The sequence below is a fragment of the Dermacentor albipictus genome, chromosome 2 (genome assembly GCF_038994185.2).
Source record: "Dermacentor albipictus isolate Rhodes 1998 colony chromosome 2, USDA_Dalb.pri_finalv2, whole genome shotgun sequence".
Lineage (NCBI taxonomy): Eukaryota > Metazoa > Arthropoda > Arachnida > Ixodida > Ixodidae > Dermacentor > Dermacentor albipictus.
In genome coordinates, this window is record NC_091822.1 from 149,321,239 (window position 1) to 149,336,592 (window position 15,354).

A 15,354-nucleotide genomic window follows, 5' to 3' on the forward strand; every position below is an offset into this window, starting at 1 on the left:
TTGTTACCTATAATGATATTATTGTATGCACAATTGAACACTGCAGACAACTTCCTGTTTTAAGAAACCAGCCAAAAACAGGCGCACACAGGAAACATACGAGAAGACAGGAAAGAGGCTGGAAGAGGCCTGTCTTCTGTATGTTTCCTGTGTCCGTCTTTTTTTTTTTTGCTGTTTCTTTCTTAATACAATGCACCAACTAGCCCAACAACGTGTTTTACTTCCTGTTTCAATGATAAACCTGAACCTACATGTTCGGAGGTCAGGACCAAAACTCTATGATCAGGAACTTTTCATAATGAGGGATAACTTGAGTGCTTGGCTCTAGGTCGAATAAGTGGCTTCAAATGGGCCCTTATATATTCTGCTAGTCATCCACAAGCATTTTTTTAAAGCAAACTACAAATTGTTTGTATGACCCACCGATATTAAAAAAATCGTATTTTAATACTGCGATGTTAAAGTGGGCAGAATTGATATCAAGTTGGAAATATATTTATTTTGCTTTGAAAAAAGAATTAACTGTGTCCGATAGAGAACAAAAATAAAGAAATATAATATGAACAAACTGAAATTTCCGGCAATATATTTATGCTAGTTTATATATAACTCACTAGTGTATATCCTGGGCATGCCTATTTATGGACAGCCAGCGAACGTTCAAAATGGGATGTCCCATGGACATCCCGGTGGGATGTCCTTCGGACATCCAAACAGGATATGGACTTCTCCTGTACGTCCCACGGACGTCCGTGTTGGATATCCGGATGGATGGACGTTGGGACTTATGGTGGACGTCCCACGGATATCCGTGGTTACTTGGGTACACTGAAAGCAACTTTGCGTGTGGGTTAGATAAAATAATGCTCCTACATATGGGTCAACTTAGTAATATAAGCCGCTTTGTTTACTAGTTCACTGTTACGCCTGAACTATACGGTGCCACTGGACAATGCTGTATCCCTGCAAGCACGCTAGAACAGCTTGGATATGCACAAACAATCCTTTACATCGCACTTAAATTAAGGTGGTGTAGATTTTCTTTCACAATGTGCTTGTAAGCATAACTGCCGAGCATTCAAAAAAGTGTTTGAAATGTAAGGGTGGATGCTCAGGTTTGCAGGTGTGACATTTTACATTTATAGTGCAAGGACACACCGATGAACAGGAAGGATACCACACAAATCCTCGTGTTGTGACCTTGCAGTCACAATGCAAGTAGTTTTCAGTGGTGTTTAGCTATAAACATGTGAAGCAATCTGTAAATTCAAAACTGTATTAAGTAAACTGAGACACCATGAAAAGCAACATAACACTACGGTGTACACATTTTTTGTCACATCAGCTCTTTGTGGTGCAGGTCAAATATGTATACAAGCTATTTGTAGGAAGTAGGAAACCTATCCAATATAAACAAGAAACTTGCAGGCAAGGTAATCACAACAAACCAGCTGAGACGTTGGTACTATTCTACTTGTGCTTGTACTTCTACTATGTGCTGCTGGATGGTTGCGACTGATATGCTCGCGAAGGTTTGGGTCATTCACATTTCAAGGGATGAGTAACTGTTACATATGTAAATCATCCTCCTCTGCATGCAGCCGCTGTGGCTGGCAGTCAATCCCGTAGCCTCATGCTTAGCAGCCCAACACCACAACCACTAAGCAATCACGGCGGGTAACTGCTCCTCAGGTTGTGCAATCTGTGTGGCTATATCAAAGCACTGATGTAACACGTGTTTCAGTGGGGTCTAACTACCGCACAGAAGTTGTGGTGCAGCACTTCCTAATGGCAACATGTGTTGCAGCTGGGATACAAAGAGTTGAGCCTTTGTATCCGATGAGCATACGGTAAGTGGAAACTTTGTTTCCACTTCTAAAAATTTTTGAGTATGTTCTAAATGACATGAGCCCATGTTGTAATGCTATTTTAATTTTTAAAATAGCTGTACACGTTTGTGTACATCAAGTACACCATGAAATAACAGTCATCGGGGTATGCTTGAAAGGCACCTTCAGCATCTGCACTTCAAACTGCAGCTATGTCGTAGCCATTGTAGGTGAAACAGCAGTAGTCAACGCGAAATTGACCGCCACTTTAGCAGTTTGCATGCAAACACACATTCATGTGGTGGCATTGTTTATTTGGTTACCTGGCCCAGGCAAGTAATGTGACTAAGAGAACAATTATGAAACATCATTAGCTTAGTGAGGCCCAAAATACTAATTCGGGTAACTATTAATAGCAGTAGTCGAGGGCACGCTTGAAAGGCATCATTAGCAGTCTGCACATCAAAGCGCAGTCAAGTCGTCGCCACTGTTGGTGAAACGGCAGCACCCAATGCGAAAATGACAGCCACTGTTGGCAGCTTGCATGCAAACACACATTCATGTGGTGGCATTGTTTATTTTGGTTACCTGGCCCAGGCAAGTAATGCGAATAGGAGAACAATTATCAAACATCATTAGCTTAGTTAGGCCCAAAATACTCAGTCGGGTAACTATTCATAGCAGTAGTCGAGGGCACGCTTGAAAGGCACCATTAGCAGTCTGCACGTCAAAGCGCAGTCACGTCGTCGCCACTGTTGGTGAAACGGCAGCACTCAATGCGAAAATGACAGCCACTGTTGGCAGCTTGCATGCAAACACACATTCATGTGGTGGCATTGCTTATTTTGGTTACCTGGCCCAGGCAAGTAATGCGAATAGGAGAACAATTATCAAACATCATTAGCTTAGTTAGGCCCAAAATACTCAGTCGGGTAACTATTCATAGCAGTAGTCGAGGGCACGCTTGAAAGGCACCATTAGCAGTCTGCACGTCAAAGCGCAGTCAAGTCGTCGCCACTGTTTGTGAAACGGCAGCACTCAATGAGAAAATGACAGCCACTGTTGGCAGCTTGCATGCAAACACACATTCATGTGGTGGCATTGTTTATTTTGGTTACCTGGCCCAGGCAAGTAATGTGAATAGGAGAACAATTATCAAACATCATTAGCTTAGTTAGGCCCAAAATACTCAGTCGGGCAGCTATTAATAGCAGTAGTCGAGGGCACACTTGAAATGCACCATTAGCAGTCTGCACGTCAAATCACAGTCATGTCGCAGCCATTGTTGTATTTGTTTATCTCACGGCAAGTAACACCAATGTAAGCACAATTATTCACCCTGAATAGCTTTGCTAGCATTGTTTGTACTAAAAAATTCTGAGTGAAGTTGAATGTGTTTTATTGAGGCAATTATTTAATTCACAAGCCATCGGCATAGTGATCGATGGCCAGGTTCAAACAATGACATTTGTGAAGTAATAAATGGTGAAAGTTGCAAAAGCTATCAGTGCACTGCTTTGCTGGGCTCCATTTACTGAAAAATTTCTTTGCAACGACAAAAGCATCAGACAGGAAATGACACCCCACTGCACAGTGTTATTCGTGTTGTACTTTTTTGCCATCATATGTGATGGGCAGCAAAACCATCCGTTTACTAAGACTGATTGCATGAAAAATGCAACAGCATAGCAAGGTGTAGTTTCACAATATGGCACCCTTTCATGTGCACTTCTGGCGAGCTGCCACATGCACTGATGCATAAACATGAACTGAGGTAAGAGGCTAAGTTGCTGTGCAACCCCCATGACGCTTTTAAGAAAATCTATCTCTAAACCTTTCTGTTTTCATAGGCGATGAAAATCTGTTTTGAGCAAGTTGGTTAATCACACTGCAGCAACAACACAAGAAGCAAGGACAGAAAACACAGCGAGTAGGCAGACTGAGAAGACGAGGTAGACCAGTGAGAAAGGTTTTAATGAGATGGAAGAGGCCTGCCCTGCCGTGTACATGAGTTAGTGCTTTGAATGAGATTGGTTTATGAAAATGTGTAATGACTTTCCTGAAAGAAAACTAGCAAAAGCAAATGCTAATATAATATAAAAGGACAGAAATAATGGTAAGCGCAAGCACGCATGGAAACAGGCACGTATTCACACACAAATGCGAGAACTAAGAAGAACTCCAACGTAAAGAAATCTGGGAAATAGAAAAAAAATTGACAAACGCAAGAAAACATACATTTACAAACAGACGCGGGTCGAGGTATTATAGGAGCGGGTTCACAAGCTGCTGTGCTTACCTTCTCATATGTTTTCTTTTTTAACCGTTCTCTTAATACTGTCTCGGGAAATTTTAATTGCATTCATGACATTAGTGCTCTCAGGCGCGTCCACATTTCACGACAGCGCTGAACGTCTTGACGTATGCAATTATAATGTTGTTCCCTAATTTCCCCCCACCGATAGAAGCATCTTTAACCGTGCAGTAACAACTTTTGAAACAAACGATAGATGTACGAAGCAGAAAAGGCCGGTGTGATAGGGCTTCTCTATCGGGCTACTACATAAGAAAACGCAATCGGCAACACTTATGCTCAGCTCAGTTCTGAGCACACGAACATCGCGTAGTACGACCACTTCTACACCCAGTAACGCTGCAACACATCGCACATATATATCACGATTTGTAGCTCGCAAACGCACTTCATAACGGCAAGAGCACAGCTCGAACGTCGCGATCACCACGGCGCATCGCAGCCGGCAAAACGGCTCATACGCAGTATAGCACACGCAGAATGGCAGCGATAACTAGGCGATAAAAACTTATCGCTACTGATCGTATCGTTACTTTTGGTAAGTTGCGAAGGGCTGGCGTTCACCACACCGCGGCAACGATCGGCATACACGGAGCAGAAACCAAACGTGTACGCTGGGTGCGCCAATCGGACGCTACTTATTTCGCCACGCCTTGAACGTGTGTGCTGCTCAGAATGCACGTGTATGTGATGGAGTTCTCGTCTGCGACGCACACGCGAAGCATGGCACAAGAAATCACGAAGTCGACGGCTTGAAATATTTCTTCCGACGCTCTCGTAAACACAACACACACTTCCTGCGCTCCGTCTGTTTCTGTTGGCGATCGCACGCACTGATGAGGTCTGGAAGCGTACACCGGCTTGCTTCTTCCGATGACTATCTCCGTGGGTGCCACATATCTCTGGCAAAAATCACAAAAAGGAGAAAAAAAATAGACTGTTTCTGACGCAGCTGTAGCCTAGGCCTTGCGTCCCCGCTTCACTTCGCTTCGAGCACGCGCCATGTTTGCTGTGACGACAGCCGAACTATCCGCCTCGGACCAGCCAATGAGAGACGAGCAGGCGGCCGGACGGGAAACTTGCGTCCGCTCTTCGCTCGCCAGTAGAGAGCTATCCGCACGCGACCGGACGAGGGCGGAACGGACGTGCGGAGCGACCATGTACGGGCCCTAACGCAGCAGCTGCAAGGAGTCTTGCCGCCTTCAAAGCAGCATGCTATGTATGAAGGGGAATGTTTTCGAACCTTTTAACTTCTGCCACGGTGAAAAAGAATGGAGAAACTCTACTGGATTTGCCTAAGTATGTGTAAGCATGCCCCAAAACTTCAAGTTGGCCCGCCCCCAAACTTCAAGTTGGCCCGCCCTCAAACTTCCCCACCGCTACTATAAGCTTGCCCATGCATTTTCGGTGGAGCCGAAATGAATGCTTGTGGGTATTCTCTTTTTATTTATACTTTTGGCTTAAATTGTTCCTTATTGCTCATAAAGCTACCAATCATCAACGTTTACACTACTATAACGAATAAATGTCTGAACTTTGCAAAGTAAGCACCTTTGTGCAGATACAAGGCGTGACGCTTTTCGCGTGACGGGGCTGGAGTGCTCGCCAAAGAATGATTACGCATTAAAAATAAAACGAAAAAAAAAGCTCACTCAGTGTCGCCGGAACTTAACGCCCTTAACGAAATCAGGCGCGCAGTTAACGCGCCATGTCATACTCCCCCCCTCCGATTTCACATTGCGTCGTTACGAACGGACCTGAGCGAGGAGACGAGGAACCGTCTGGCTCCATGGAGATGCGATGGAGGGCGGGGGGGGGGGGGGGGCGTTGGAGCACTCGCATCGGCGCGCGTTCGCCTTCCTTCCCTGCATGCGGCGCCAAGGATGATGGAGGGTCCCATTGTTGTGGCGCTGCTGGCAGGAGACTGCAAGCCGGCAGGGCGGTGTGGGGGAGGGAGGACCTTGCCTTCGGGAGGGTGGCCATTGCCGGCGGCGGCGGCGGCGGCGTGCTCCCGCGTGTATTTACGAGCTCGCGCAGCGACGCATTTGCCGCCGGCGTCGTTCTCGGCACGCGCCTCGACAACAACACACCGACGGTTGCGTCATGCCGCCGCAAGTGTGCATGAAGAAGACGCCTCTGCGGCGGCGCCCTTCGTCTCGGAGGCGGTGCATATAGGCCTCGCCGCTTGCGTTCGGTTTCACCTCCTATTCGGTGGCTTCGGTTATTTCCGTTCCCTTGTTTCCAGGCCACGGGAGGCGACCCGGTTCGCGAGAAGGAAAGTCTTTGAGGCTAATAGAAACGACAGGTGAAAGCGACTACGTTCAGCGCAGAAACACACAAGGGACCGATATGAAGGAAATACGCGCAAGCGTTTGCGTCCGTCCGTGACTTGTGCTCAATTGATGAAGCGCTCTCCCTGTCCAGAGGGACGGGAGACAAGCGCTTCTCTTTCATTATTCTACCTTTATTTAGTGCCTCGTTTGTGTGGGAGGGCAGTTCCACCAAGCCATTTCTACGTAAACGACGCCTCAGAATGGTCATTGGCAACTTATTATGACAGAGAACGAGGCCGCCGAATGCGCGGACAAATTAATTTGAACTTGAAACAGCAAAATTCTTTTTGCATTCAGTAACACTTCTTGAGTTCTGTCCAAGTTATCGTTCTTCATCGTGTTGCCTGCTAGTCTCGCTTGGTAGGTGCTTGCTTTTCACATGCCAGTCAATTTCCAATCCTCCCCATCACTCCGCCATCTTCCAGCCGTCATCCCTGTGCCGTCGTGAGAGTCGCCGTCATTTTGTCGTAGTGATTCGATTGTCGCCATAACGCCGTCGTTGTCATTCCGTCGCTGGTATTGAGTCGTCGTCACCGCATCTTCGCACAACTGGGCACGAAGACGGCATGATGATGATGGTTGTGTGACGACGACTGCGCAGTAGTGCTCAACGGCGGTAGAAGTTGACGCCGTGATGCTGCCCCGCAGCTTGAGTAGAAACCGTCACTAAGTGTTGGCTTCAAAACGTATTTATTAATTTTTATAAAATGAAACTTACCTTGCCTATACCCCACTGTAATACACAATTTCTTTGAGAGTGTTTGTTTTTTCAGTAATCCGTAATTGTTGGTTGTCCCGTCGGAGTTTACCGCATTCACACAGGGAAATTTGGAAAAACTTTATGTACTGCAAAAAAAATTCCTACGAGTCGTAGAAAATGTTCCAAAATATGTTCATACACGTGAATTTTTTATAAAATACAATGTAATGCCAATTACCAGTATGTACGATTATCGACTCTGTAGAGCGTACAAACAAGAAATAAAAAAATGGAGGCAGCTTTCTAAGAACACTAGCGGATTTAAAAATCAACATTACAGCATATGCGACAAGGTCCAGAGAGTTTTGGAAAGTAGAAACCGTCAGAACAACATACGGACAACAAACTATTCGTAACAACCTGCCAAGGTTACTGAATAAATTACACAATGAAACCACTGGATGGGAAAATACCTCTCTTAAAGCTCTGTATAGTTATTTCTGCCTGCAATAGATTGTTCCCTGGCGTTCGCAAATTTTTCCTTATCGAAAACAACTAGTCGCATTGTATAGCTTATATTCTTTGTTTTTTCATTTGTTTAGTTTGTATGAGAAATGTTATTGTTACACCTTGTGTAATGATTATGTCTTTCTCACCCTTGTGTTTCTTCTTCCTTTTTGAACAGTTGTGATACCATTGTGCCTATCATTGTTTTTTATCCTTATTGGTTAGAGATGATTTTTACTATGACCTGTTAGAGCACATCTCTTTTTCTTCATTTGCTTCGCATGGTTCGCGATGCTCACTATTGTGTAAAGGACATATCTAAACAACAGTGGCGTAGCCAGAAATTTTGTTCGGGGGGGCTACGCCACTGGCCCAATATATATATATATATATATATATATATATATATATATATATATATATATATATTTAAAGCTGCACGTTGCAGCTGAGCCTCCTCCTTAAGAGGAAGCTCTAGCTCGGGTGCTCCTATTTAAGTACATGTAGAAGGGGAATTCGTTTTTCCCTGCAACCACTTCACCAATTTGAGGAGGTTTGTGGCATTTAAAAGAAAAACTTTAATTCTAGTGACTACTGGCTTCGAATTTTTCATTTAGGAGGTCAATTATTAAGTGAAAATTGGCCAAAATTGAAAATTTTCAGGAAACGAAACTATCAAGTTTAAAACTCCGTGACTCAACAATTAAAAATGATATCACAATTCTGTGAATTGCATCTAATAGTACATCTACAGCGGACAAAATAGATATGTTACACATGAATCTCAAAAAAATTTAGTATTGTGGAAATACGGCTTTTGCAGAACCCTTGTACACAACGTAACCAATTCACGTAAGGTACAAATTGACACAGCAAACTTGTCCGCTTTGACTGTTATAATAAATGCCGTTTACAGAACCACAATATCTGTTCTTCATGCATAGCTACTAGTTTGTAAACGTCGTGCTTCTATTTTTTCAAACTTTCGAATTTTCCAAAGTATCTTAAACAAAATTCAGGCCCTAAATCGAAGTTCTGTTTCCAACAGGCACTAGGATTTAACTTTCTCTCTCAAATGCAACCAATTTCAATAAAAGCGATTAGCAGGATTATCTCAGAAAAGCGTTTCTGCCTTTTACAAGTATTTGAATAGGCCGCGTCGGATTGGGCCCGAGCTAAAACTTCCTCTTATCGAGGGATCAAATACATGAATAATAACTGCATTGTCATTGCCAAAGATGCTGCAAACGAATTCTTGAAAGCTACGCTCGGTAAATACAAGTAAAATATGTATTTTTTTCATAAAATATTACACTCGTATGTGCCAAAAATTGTGCCCAACATAACTGATGTCAATGCTTCCATGTTTTTTGTCTATTTATTAAGTAAAGAAAATATCACACGAACTTTAGAACTATATCAGTTCGAAACCAGGAAAGCAGTGCATGCCGCTGATATGAAAAATTAAAAGGCAATGAACTGAACAAGTTGAGGACAAATATCTTAATGAAACTTTGTCATTCAAGAACCGTGCTTACATTCTTGTGTATATGCAATGGCCAGTGAAAAATCTCAATGACGCTGTCGTTTGTTCCAATGTATTACGCAGGAGTAGCTGTCCCTTGTCGTGTATCGTGAGTAATTTCACCGAAGTTATAGTCGCGACAGAGAGCACGTATAAAAAGCAGGAGTTCTGCAAGATATATGAGGGCAAGTCAAATAAATGAGCCAACAACGGGGTACTTTATTTAAAAGCAGTCGTGATTCCCGTCTTATAAAACTCCTTGGGTTGCTGCTTCAAAAAGTCTGTATCTGGTTCCCTTGAGCTGTTTTTTCGGTTGCACCAAAATGTAGAAGTAGCAAGGTGACAGGTCTGAGCTGTATGGCGGATGTTGCAGCGTTTCCCACTTGAACTTTGCCAGTTTTGTATTAACCACATAAGAGACGTGGGGACAGGCATTGCCGTGGAACAAGATGACCCCATTCGTCAATTTTCCACGTTGTTCGTTCTTGATTGCGACACGCTGCCGTTCTGGCGTTTCACAGTATCGGAAACAATTGATAGCCTCTCAAGATTTAGCAAATTCTATAAGTAATGGACCCTGTCGATCGAAAAAAAAGTCAACAACGCCTTTCCAGCGGAAATGATGGCCTTTACGTTCTTTGGGCGTGGTAAATTCGAATGTTTCCGCTGTAAGCTTTGCCGTCGTGTTTCAGGCTCGTAGTAGTGGCACCTAGGTTCGTCCCCGATCACAGTTGCAAACAAGAAGTCGTCATACTCATTGTGATACCCGATCAGATGAGTCAAGGCAGCACGAAACTTCTCCGTCTTCTCGCGATGGATAAAAATCTTGGGGACCCATTGCGCACCAAAGAGCCGATAACCGAGACGCTCATGAATTATGGCGTGAACCGAATCGTGACTGATGTTCAGACAGTCTGCCAGTTCATCGATGCTTATCCTCCGTTCTTGTTTCAGCAGCTCATGAACATTTGCAATTGTGTGGGGGGTGATTGCACGATGGTTTTGGCCCGGTCTTGGAATGTCTTTGCAACGTCCTTTGAACCGTTTGCTCCAACGCTTCACAGTGGTCAATGAAATGCAGTGTTCAACGTACACGGCAGTCATATGGTGATTAATTTCTGTTTTGCAAACACCTTCAGCTGTGAAAAACTTCGCGACACCGAGTTGTTCAACTTTTGAAGTGTCCATTATGTGACGCAACCATATTCAACCCAGTGTATGAGAGCAATAAAGAACATTTATCTTCACACCTGCGTGTCACTTTTGTAAATGAGACATGCCGTTCTCCTACGCGCATGCCTCGCAGATAATGAACCGAACCATTATTGCGCGGTTAGGGTAGGCTCACTTTCATTTGACTCGCCCTCGTACATTAGAAATGCAAAGATACAATGGGATATGCAAATGCGAAAATACGGCTTGATAAAGGACAAAAAAGTGTCACTGGAAACAAAGTTCACTGCATGTATACACAAAACCTCGCAACAAGATATTTAAGTATACGTATAAGTCTCCAATGAGTCTATGTATGTAACTGTATAAGTTAACTGTATATAATGCGTCTAATAACTGTATAACTCTAATAACTGTATAATGCGTATATAATACTGTAATAAAGAAGTAACTGTATATAATGCGTCAAACAAGGCAAATAAACATGTTGCACAATCATAGATTCACAGAATCCTAGATTCTGCCCCCATTCCATCCACTCCCCCCGATGTATTCTGCGCGACGGAAGGCGGCGCGCTTGCTCCCCGCTTTTCTCCTTTGCGCACACAAGACTGAGCCACCATCATCGGCTCACCCATTCCACCTCCCCTCCTGCGCTTTCACTCGCACATACAGCATGCAGCGCGTGGTCACGATGTTATCACCCTTGGACTTAATACGAAACATGAGGGCGATGGCAGGAATGCACCTGGAGTGTCCATACAATTTCTTTCGCAATAATATAATGAGCGTATCCGGCAACTGAAGCGTCCCGTCGCCCATTACTTTCCGCAAAAGAAGTATCAAAATCGAACTTTCACCATGCGACAATTCGCTGCGCCGCAACAATGTATTTTTTTTCTGTGAGGCGGAGGCACCGAAATGAAAAAAAAAACGCATAGGAAAGTACGTTGGCCAGAATCTAATGCCTACTTCGGGCACCTAATGGGGCTACGGAAGGAATACCGAAGAAAACATGAGACGCTTGGTCCACTGGAGCCATACGCATACTGCTCAGTATCCTACAGCGGCGAAAGAAGACTTTTCGGAAACGTTCCGCTCAAGGAATGCGGTGCAATCCTTCGAGTCCCCACAGTTATGGCGGCGAGCAACCATTGTTTTTTTTTTCTCGTCTGCTAGCCAGAAAGCGTCCAAAACTCTGTCCGGTGAAAATCCACTCGGCCAGAGCAAACCGAATGCGCACCGAAGTGCACCGCACGGTGGTCGGGGCCATACGAGAAAAACGTATGCGCTCTGGTTGGCTCTGGCAGTCCGCGGGTAGGGCAGCGAGAACGAAAAAAAAAAAATTGAAGAGGCTCAATGTGTCCTCGCGAATAAAAGTCAAAGTAGAAAAAATAAATAAGAACGTAGTTACTTTGGCTGGCTTTAGTGTCTTGACATGGATGTTCTGGCGTAGGTTAAAAAAAATGTTGATATTTTTTTATGTGACATGACGGCACAAATGAACCACCCCAACGCTTCGTCTCATTGGACCTCGCTGCCTGCTTTGTCAGCTCGTCTGCTAGTGTGTTGATTTGGCTTGTCTCGTTGTATGTTCCGATGTAAGACTTTAGAAAAGTCAATAGACCTTTGGCGTCAAATGTTTATAACAACATTAAACCCACAAAGTTCCGCAATTGAAAACCTAAACCACAACTTTGGAAATGTCAATGCACCTTTCACATCAAGAGCTTATGAGATTTATACCCATAAAGTTTCGCAATTGATATCCATGCGCTCCATAGATTCCGTGGCCTCAGTGACATGCCGCGGCGAGCCCGCTCACCATCAAAGCGCCCTTGAGACTTTGTGCTCGGATGGGACTGCTTGGCGTTGTGTTACTCCCGGTGTATGGGCATTGCCACGAAATCCAGCCCGAGTTTGCAATCTTCGCGGTTAAATGTCTTTTCGAGCGTCAAAAAGACATTCTAGACAAAATCCAGAGTGATTTCCGGCGCCGGGGGTCGCTTTGGTCGGCGGTGCATGGACAGCACGAAAAAATTTCGGGGGGGGGCTGAAGCCCCATAAGCCCCCCCCCCCCCCCCCCCCTGGCTACGCCCCTGCTAAACAATGATGTTCTACCTTTGTGCTCGCTAATGCCGCGCAAACGCCAATGCGGGGGCCTGCGGCTTCGTCAAGCTGTCCATGTGGCAGCTTTTTCTGCATGCTCCTCGCGTCATGTACTGATGCAAAATAAACATCATTGTCATTGTCATTCACGTTGGAGGTCATCTATAGGAGGTTGTACGCCAGCGACAGTAAAGCGAGCCTCCGGTGTTGAACTTTCTTAACAACTTCTTATTTTTTTTAAATTATGGAGTTTTACGTGCCAAAACCACTTTCCGGTTTGAGGCATGTCGCAGAGGAGGGCTCCGGAAATTTGGACCACCAGGGGATCTTTAACGTGCACCTTATCTAAGTACAGGGATGTTTTCTTAAGAACTGCCAAAAGACGCTAAGTTCTTGTGCAGAGTATTAGAGGTCGCTGTTTTCATCCGCGATGTGGCAGCACTGCGTTCATGACCCCAGAGAAATTCCGGTCAGCCATTTACGAGAGTCATGTTAGCCAAGAAAAAAAAGTATTTTGCCGCATACTACACTGCAGGCACATATTCTTGATGTTTTCAGATAAAAGAACGTGCGCAATGCGTCGAACTCAAGTGCGGGCTTTTTTTGTTGTTGTTGTTGCACTTAACAATACAATTCATTGTCAAATACTCCAACTCCCCAACAAAGCTGGTGCCAGCTGGAGGGTCCTGTAAGTTTATAAGCTAGTGTAACTTCTGTTGCTCCTAACGGCTTAACCGGAAGTCATCTGGGAACTCTGTTTGTAAGCATGAAAAAGGTCTTATATTGATGTATCACTTGTTCTCATTGGCATACATCTGCGGCGAAAGACTTGCGTCATAATTCTGCGCCTGGCACTGCTGCTGGAGCCCATTGTATGCAGATTGCTAGCGTACGATATATTGGAAAGCTCCCGAACTTGCTCTGGTTGAACTGCAAATGTCGTTTTCATGTTAAAGTTGCATTAAAAAGAAAACTAATTCAAGAATTTACAGAAAGTAGTTTTCAAGATTCCTTGATATCCTTTAAAATAAGCACTCCACAAGCAAGGCACATGTGCCTGAAACTATGTTTCGACTCAAAATATCTATCAGTATGATCAACATAGGGGGCCGCTTGCCTGAACTGTACCCGCCGTGGTTGCTTAGTGGCTATGGTGTTAGGCTGCTGAGCACGAGGTCGCGGGATCGAATCCCGGCCACGGCGGCCGCATTTCGATGGGGGCGAAATGCGAGAACCCCCGTGTACTTAGATTTAGGTGCACGTTAAAGAGCCCCAGATGGCAGGCACGTATCCAGGGGGGGGCCCGGGGGGGCCCGCCCCCCCCTTGAAATCAAGTGGCATACCCCCCCCCCCCCCTTTTCCCCACCCACGCCACCACTCCTCACACATTCCTATTTCACATCATAAAATGATGTGAAAAAGCGTCCATCATGAAACCCTGCCATAACTCCATAACCCTTAAACTCATAAGCAAGATGACTGTCGCCAGTTACCTCGTCTGTTTTTCCTTAATTGTATAGCACTTTTCGTGCAAAATTGGAAACCGGAAACAAAAATCGCAAGTAGTTGAGAAATTAAGCGATCTAGTAAGGGAGAGAGCCAAGGCAACAACCAAACTGTAAGCAAAAAGAATAATAAAAGTGTTAACCGTTGTTTATGAGAATATTTATGGATCAACATCTTTTTATTTAAAAAGGAAGTAGAGAAAACGCCGCCGGAAGTGGAGAATAATCACTTGCTTTGAATGACGCTTCTATAGTTATCGGTCGAACCGCCTCACGTAGCCACATCTCTGCTGTGCTTATGTGGGTGTTTTTTTAACCTTTCTCGGTGAGCGCAGTACGTCTAGAATCGCAGAGTCCTGCGCTCTACGCGGTTGTATGGGACTGGCGGCCGCACAGCGTTACGCAATTCGCGGAACTGTCAAAACTGATCCACAAGGCGAAAATAACTGATATTCGAAACTATAACATGTGATAGACTGAAGAAGCCGTAAAAAAAATGAACGCAGCCTGAAATCAGTAAAAAAGAAACCTGGCATAGGACAAACCATGATGTATGCACTAAAAGATAAGAGGGATAATACCATAAGCAATCTCGAAGATACAGTAAAAGCAGCGGAAAAATTCTAAGCTGACCTGTATACAGTACCCAGAGGAGTCACGATACCTCACTTAGAAACAGTAATGAACAGGATACAGAAACTCTCCTATAACTAGCGATGAGGTCAGAAGGATGCTGCAAGACATGAAACGTTGAAGAGCGGGAGGAGAAGGTGAAATAACAGTCCATTTAATCAAAGATGGAGGAGACATAATGCTTAGAAAACTGGCGGCTCTTTATACGAAGTGTATATCGACTGCAAGGGTCCCAGAAAACTGGAAGAATGCAGACATTTTACTAATCCGCAAAAAAGGAGACGGTAAAGAATTGAAAAATTATAGGACCATTATCTTGCTCCCAGTATTATATAAGATATTTACCAAAATAATCTCCAATAGAATAAGGGCAACACTGGATTTCATCAACCAAGGGAACAGGCTGGCTTCAGGAAGAGATACCTTACAATGGATCACATCCATGTCATCAATCAGGTTATCGCGAAATCTGCAGAGTACAATAAGCCTCTCTATGTGGCTTATATAGATTACGAAAATGCATTTGATTCAGTAGAGATACCAGCAGTCTAGAGGCACTACGTAATCAAGGACTACAGAACGCTTACGTAAAAAGCTTGAAAAATATTGCTACATGCGTGTGGTATTTGTTTGTTTGAACGAGGTGCGTGGGCGCCATCACTCCAGAAAAGAGGAGGAAGAACGAACTGGGCTCGCGCTGTGAATCCAACCGGTCAGCGCTGCAAC

General features: G+C 44.4%; 1 protein-coding gene across 2 annotated transcripts in view; it reads left to right on the forward strand.

The window, feature by feature from the left end:
• The window catches only part of LOC135899814 (bromodomain-containing protein 4-like), a 395,916-nt gene that overhangs the window by 145,073 nt on the left and 235,489 nt on the right, over positions 1 to 15,354 (forward strand). The window lies entirely within an intron of this gene.